The 7,302-nt window shown below is 38.8% G+C and overlaps 1 protein-coding gene across 7 annotated transcripts in view; it reads left to right on the top strand.

The window, feature by feature from the left end:
• The first annotated feature begins 3,001 nt into the window (after window positions 1–3,001).
• Window positions 3,002–7,302, top strand: part of ROBO2 (roundabout guidance receptor 2) — a 1,654,833-nt gene continuing 1,650,532 nt past the window's right edge. For 6 of the 7 annotated variants that reach the window (XM_049710548.1, XM_049710544.1, XM_049710546.1 and 3 more), the window contains exon 1: window positions 3,075–3,289. The gene's annotated coding sequence lies outside the window, so the exon portion shown is untranslated. Of the gene's footprint in view, window positions 3,290–7,302 lie in introns of all 7 variants that reach the window. The other variant, XM_049710547.1, reaches the window with a different exon arrangement.

Here is a 7,302-nt window from a genome sequence, read left to right as displayed (position 1 = left end):
ATGAGAATGACTCATAGACAGTTGTTCAGTGCAAAATATTTTCACCAGAAAATCCATTAGATTCAGCTAAAAGTTAAAACCATTTTAGAGAAAAACAGAATGAAGTTTGTGGAAAAAGTATGTGAAAAAAATGTTATACTCTGTGCCAGGATTAATACTGTCCACAGTGTTGAAAGGTTTGTGGTCTTGCCTTTGAGGAAGCTAAAAGGTCAGAAACCACAAAGATGTGTGTATGCTGTCATTTGCACAGTTACTAATTTTTCTCGTTATTTCCATAATGAGATGTATTGTTTCAACAGAGAGTCCCTCTTGGCAGTTACTTTTAGTGTTTTCAGGCAGGCAGCTCTTTTGCTTTTTTTTTTTTTTTTTTGCGGTAAGGGGGCCTCTCACTGTTGTGGCCTCTCCCATTGCGGAGCACAGGCTCCGGACGCGCAGGCTCAGCGGCCATGGCTCATGGGCCCAGCCGCTCCGCGGCATGTGGGATCTTCCCGGACCAGAGCACGAACCCGTGTCCCCTGCGTCGGCAGGCGGACTCTCGACCACTGCGTCACCAGGGAAGCCCTCTTTTGCTTTTATGTTATGGCCTTGGCCAAGGAGTTCAGATAGACTTTTCATTTATTCAGCAAGAATGTATAAATTTATTATTATTTGTTCATTACTCTTCATTGCTACGCTGTAAATTCCATGAGGTCAAAGACATATCAAGTTTGAACACCCATTGTATTGATACATCCCACATCTTACGCAAGGTTTAGACAAAATTAGTATAAGTACATATTTTTTGAATAAATTAAGGAATGATTAAATTAAGTTTAATCAAATGCTTTGCTTTCAACTCCAGGGCTTTAGATTGATAATGTGTGAAAAACATAAAATTTGCAGGCAAAATCCCTCTCCTTTAGAAGCTTTCAGTCTACCTGAACAGATGAAATATACACACATAAGATCTTAAGAAAAAAATACCGAGGCTTTTGCATGTATCTGAATATTTAGCTTAAATCTTCTGTCAATTCAACCCATTTTTTTTAAAGTTTTCTTATTTAAACAATGCTGATTGCTTATATGTGGACAGAACTATAAAAAGTTGAGGGTAAGCATCGCAAAGAATGAATAAGTAGAGTGTTGTTAACGTTCAAAGGGGGAAAGTACTTACGTTGGATAGACAAATCAGAAAGATTTATGGGTACGTGTGCACTGAGTATCGAAGGATAGGTATGATATCATTATGCCCAAATAAATACTTTAGATAGGAGAAAAATGTAAGTGTACATATTATCTTTGCATTTCAATTAGGTGTACTAGTAATATAAAAAAAATAGAATACAATTAGTCATACCTTGACCAGAGTCCTTTGATTGTTTATAAGCATAATTTACTCTTAATTAGTTAATTAGCGATTGGCATTGATGTAGGTGCTTTAAAATTGCTCACCTCCAGTGAACCAATAACATATCTTTTTATTCCTGAATTGCCTTGAAAGTAAGGAGAAATAAAGACCACTTTGAATAATTTCTGTAGTGGAGCATAGAATGAATAATCAGGATGAATTTGGTTACAGGAAATCTGACTGTACTTCTTTTACTTAATATTTCCTTCCATCTCTACAAAGAAAAATATAACACCCATATTATAGTATTTCATACCACAGGAGGAATCTTATCCTTTGCCTTAGGAAGGAATACATAATGATATGTTGGTAAAGAAGTCAATTGAATTATTTACTTTATTAACTATTTATATTTCTGTAGGTCTAAGTAAATTTAATTTTCAATGCTATTTAATATGCTGGAAGCTTGAATGGATAATGAATTTTTCATATAAGTTTAGCTGAAATGAATGACTGCTGATAGTTTTCTTAAAATTTAATATTAATTAGTAATTGCATTCTCTTAATGCGAAACAAGTATGTTGGTTTACTACGCTTTCTTCCATTGCAAAAAGCGTATACCCATTTTAGGCTTCTTGGAAGAGCCAATAATCTGGCCTTTTTTTTCCAAGTGTGAAGTTCAGCTCACATGTGACTGAAAATTGATTCTAGAGATTCTGAATATTATTTGCCTTTCCTAATTCTGACTGTTGGTCTTTCATAAGTAATCCCCATGGTTAGCATGCATCTGAACTGTTGTTACTTGGAGCACTTGACTGCTCACAAGTCTCACCATGATTCTGGAAATTCAGCAGGCTCCTGGTGTGTGTTTGTTGATAGTTCTATTATCTTTTTTGGTTTGCACAATGTCATCTAAGATGCTACAAAACATTGTACACAAGGTGTGGATTGTGGGACATAAAACTTCAGTTATTATTTAGGCTCAGAAACTTAGAATCTCTGTGACTGTTTTTTTTTTTTTTGGCCATGCCACGTGACTTGTGGATCAAACCCAGGCCTGAGCCCTAACCACTGGACCATCAGGGAATTCCCTGAATCTCTGTGACCTTCCTTGAGCAGATAGATTACACCTCTCTAATTCTTAAAATACAAAATAGAGTTGCTTATAGTGCTTCACAGAATTGTAGTAAAGATTAACTTGGAGGGAAATGAGGTTATTAAATAAAGAGCCTGATATTTAATAAGTATTGGTTGCCTTTCTGTAGGAATCTATGTTGTCATGACTAGTAGATTACTAGTTTGGGTTAGAAATCCCCAAGCACACTCCAAATGGGTCAAAATAACCACTCCTTGGACTTTTAGTCCCAGACTCTAGCCAAGTTACTATCTCTGTACAAAGAATAATGCTAGTACACATATGTCCTCAAACCACTCATTTACTTTTTGGCATATGTGAATTACTGGATATGTTTAGGAAGAAGTCTGAGGTTATTGATCGTTTAAACCGACAAGGGAATGTTAGATGCTATGGGGTGCAGCTGGTCGCCTCCTCCAGCCCATTTCTCCGGTGGCGCGTAAGGCATATCTGCAGCTCTGCTCCTGGGATTGCAGTGTCAGGCGCGGGGGACTTGCGCACCGCCTGCCTGCCCGGGAGGAGCTGGGAGCCTCCTGATTAGCACCACGGACAGCTCGTGCGTCTGGAGGAGGGAGGCGGGAGGACTCCGCTTTCTGCGCCGCTGCTCGGAAGAGGGAGTGCAGTAGCGGCAGACGGGGGAGGAAAGAAGAGAGAAAAGGAAGGAGGACTCGGTGGGGAGTGGAAGAAAACCGGGAGCAACCAAAGCAGCAGGTCCGGGGGTAGGTGCTCAGCTCCGCTGCCCTCGTTATTCAGGCAAACGCTGCTGAGCTTCCCGGCTTGCTTCCCAGTTCCTCTGGGCGGAGGCTGCCGGCTAGACCTGACTCCAGGTGAGTTAAGCAGAGGGATGTACTGAAAGGTCTAGAGCTACAGGCTTGGAATTGTTGAGGTTTTGCCGCTTTTCAAGCGCTGGCGGCTTTGCAGTATTTCACAAAGTCACAGGCATTCTGGTCTCGGCATTGGCCACACAGGCTGAGGGTAAAAGGATAGGCAGTGAGGGGTGGGGGGTTGTGATCCTCACGGCAAGGATGGGGGGATTTGGAAGGAATTCACCTGAAGTGACTGGGCTTTAAAAAATGTCCCCAAATGCACGCGTTATATGTAAGCTTTCTAGACAGTCATTTGTTTTCCTGGCAGCCCATTTTGTCCTTCTGTCTGCCTTCTTTTTAGCTCATGCCCAGTTTTCTAAGCCAAGTCAAAGCATTTCAGAGGTGTGGAGTTAGGGAGTCTGAGTACACAAGGGGACAGGGAAACCTTGCCCTCTAAGTGGGGAGTGGTATTTCTTTTTCCCTGATTTTTCCCAGAGGGTAAACCTCTCGAGTAACCGGAGGTTCTTTTGCTCTGTACCCTCCGTAAGCTTCTTAAAAGACAGGGAACTTAAGGCTGTCTAGACAGGCTATGAAGTGTGATGGCAACTTAGCTTAAAAGCCATGTTGATTCACTCATCTCCTCTTCATCCTTTGTTCCAAAGTTATTACCATTTTGGATTTCTTTAACAGCACAACTTTTAAGTGTCGGACTGACAGGTAATATATTTCTCATTCTGCAAATAAATGGGAAAAGCGATGAGTTCACATTAAGAGGAGAGCAAGTTTATTTTCATGGAAGGACTTTGGGGAAAGGGATTGATGAAGAAATTGTGGGTATGAAATTAAGAACACTTCCCACAGAACTTCTTAATTTTTTGCACGTTTGCTTCATTTTAAAAAATCTAATATGTGTGTGTGTATGTGAGCAGCAAAATCCCTAAAATGTGTTATGAGTTTATTTGGTTTAGAAGTTACTTTCTTACTAGGAGCACTAATTTATAATCCTCATGGTCACAAGAGTGTTCTAAATGTTTGCTTTTAGGTAGTTGGGGTAGCTATTTTTGTTTTTGGATTCAGTACTTACTCCATGGACCTCGCTGGATACTTTTTAGTAGAATTGGTGGGCATACAATTAGTCATATAGGCTACTGTGCATTTTAATAGTAGTGAAGTATACAAATTATAAATTTAGCAAGTAAATATGAGAACCCAAATTTGTGGATGAAATTTAAATATCTTTCAGATATTTACTAAACTCTCTACAAGGGCCCAGTGTCATTTTATACTTGAAAGAGAGCTTACTGGTTTTTCACATTGAGACATATGCATCTCAAGTTTTGGTAATTAAAATATAATATTTTACTCTGCTCTTCTTTTAATTTAACATCAATCTGGGTTTAACAAATTTTTCTTGATGTCTACAGCTGTAAGCCAGGTTCCTTCACGTATATTCCATTTCTAATATCTTGTAGAGTTTAGAGAGAACAGTAATGTTAGCTCCATTTTTCAGGTGAAGAAACTGTGACATAGTGGGATTAATTTTCCTAAATTTCTATAATGATTATGTTATAAATCAGGAATTTAAGACTCAGTTATTCAACTTAAAATTCAGTTCTTTTTCCCAAAAAATGCACAGCTGCTTTTGGTTGGGACTATTGTAATAGTGATATATGAGTATGACTTATGTGAAATACCTTAAAATGTTTCTCGTTATTTTTCTGGTTATTTATTCAGACTAGTTTCACTTTTTTATATAGAAGATACTTTAATATAATTGTGCCGAGTTATACTCTCCTCACCTTCAAACAATTACTTAACTCCTAACAGTTGTGTCCTCCTTAATAAGAGTAGATTGAAAGGCAAACTCAATATTATACTAAGGATGTTCTTGGGAGTAATTTATGGCTTATAATCCAGATAGAAGACTGTCCACATTTAGATGCATTTTAAAACTTCTTAGTGTGTATTTGAAACTACAGCTACAACATGCTTTCAGAGTAAACTGCCAGGCTTGACAATGAACAGTCTCTAAGATTCCTTGAGAACACGGCAGATAGTGTATGTATAATATAGGATTCATGAGAAGAGGAGGGTTAGGAACTGAATGGTTTTATATTTTAATATGTGACCACATTCATAAAAATTTTCCCATGCTGTATATACCATGAGTGCTTCAATGTCTGATATAGTCTGGTTCAAAGGAAGCTCATTATAGCTCTTGTGGGAGTGAAAAAACCTATAACCTTGATTCAGCTTTTTCCTTTTCATGCCTAAGTGGTAAAACTCTGCTGTACGTTGGCCCTTGAAGAGTCCATTTGAGTTTCAAAGACAGTTTGCGATTTTCTGCCCCGAGGAGGTGTTGTGTGTGTGTGTGTGTGTGTGTGTGTGTGTGTGTGCACGCTCAGCAGACAGTGTAGGCATATGAGAAGAAAATGAGCTGGAGCAGTGAATACTAGACAGAGAACTTCTTGGAGTCTCATATACTTTGAAATTCTTTCTCCAGGTTACACACATAGCATTAATCGCTGAATTTGGGAACTAAAGGTGTGGTATGCATCTGATTGCAGGAGTCCATGTATACGCATCACTCAGGTGTTCTTGAATGAATCTGGATAATAAGTTCTATGACTCCTGACCATCTGACCAGTTCCCTTCAGGTTCTGGCACTAAAAGGATGGCTTAAATGATTTTTCTCAAATCTCAACATCTCCTCTTCTCTCAGAACCTACAGAGCAGCTCAACAGGGTGTGTGTGATGCTTCCCATAGTTTTAACCTTTCTGAGAGAAGGGGTCCTCTTGAGAGTGCTGATCAAGGCCTTATTTCTCTTCCTTTGCAATTTTTTCCGATAGACAGCTGAGCAAGGAAGGGAGGACAGAGGAGGATAAGAAGAGATACATCATTTTATCCCTCAGGAAAGAATGAGAACCATTGTACATGTTTACCCAGAAATATTTATCTACAGACATTCTTGATCAAGAGAGATTTGCATACACATTGCAGTAAAATGCCTAGTCAACTTCTAGTCGTTTCTGTGCAATATAGGGAGTTGGAAATAAGATGAGCAATGGGACTCGATCCTGTTGGGGAAATATGGGAGACAGTGCAGAGTATGTACGGGTCGAGGGGATGGGGTAGTTTCTTTCCATAATTTCCCATCATTGATTAAGGGCTGCTCTAGGGATGGTGTTGGGGGGGCATTAATGCCCTAGAATTTCTGCAAAACCATATGCACAAGCTGAGACAGCTCTGGTGATGCAAGAAAGCCTTTGGGCAGAGTCACTGCCTATCCTTGACATTGTTTGACCCACATGCATGAGAATAGTGAGTGCTGAGGAGGTGTGGGTAGAGTAGGGACAGATCTTGTTATAGGAGTATAATGAACATTCACTTATGAAAGTGAATTCTTTATTTCACATATGTGATGCACATTGGGTCAAGAAACTGGTTAAAAATTTGCAGTGGTGTGAATGGAATTTTGGATTTTGCTTTCCTGTAAGGGCCATGTTCAGCACTTGGTTGCTCATGTTAACATGAATAGTTCAGATGAAGCATGAGATACCAGGAAGATGATTGAACATCTTAAATTTTAGTATATATACATTCATTGTGAACTTCATCCCTGATTGCCCTTTGTGGTGACACTGATGGCATAAGGGAATATTATGGGACATGTAATGCAGAAAAATATGGAGACATATGAACAATGGACATGGTTGGCAACCACAGTATTCATTGCAGTTGTTTCAATGTCAGGGTAACTTTGGACAAACATCTTTTATTCACGACTAATAAGAGAAGGTGGAGAAATTGGTCTTAGGATGTTGACTTTAACGCAAGTTTTTAATTCTGAAAATGGGCAGCATTATAGCAAAGAAAAAGAAGTCACTGAACAAAAATTTTTGTCATGTATAATTCATGGGTTATTCTGATTTGTTGAATCAAATCTTTAAATGTATTATTTAAGCATAGGAAGAATTATAGAAAATTATGCTTTTTTATACAGATATACAATTAATGAGCTGTACTGAAGGTA

This window comes from Orcinus orca, chromosome 5 (genome assembly GCF_937001465.1).
Source record: "Orcinus orca chromosome 5, mOrcOrc1.1, whole genome shotgun sequence".
In the NCBI taxonomy this organism is placed as follows: domain Eukaryota; kingdom Metazoa; phylum Chordata; class Mammalia; order Artiodactyla; family Delphinidae; genus Orcinus; species Orcinus orca.
The sequence above is the reverse complement of the archived record's forward strand: the minus strand, read 5'-3'. Positions and strand labels throughout refer to the sequence as shown.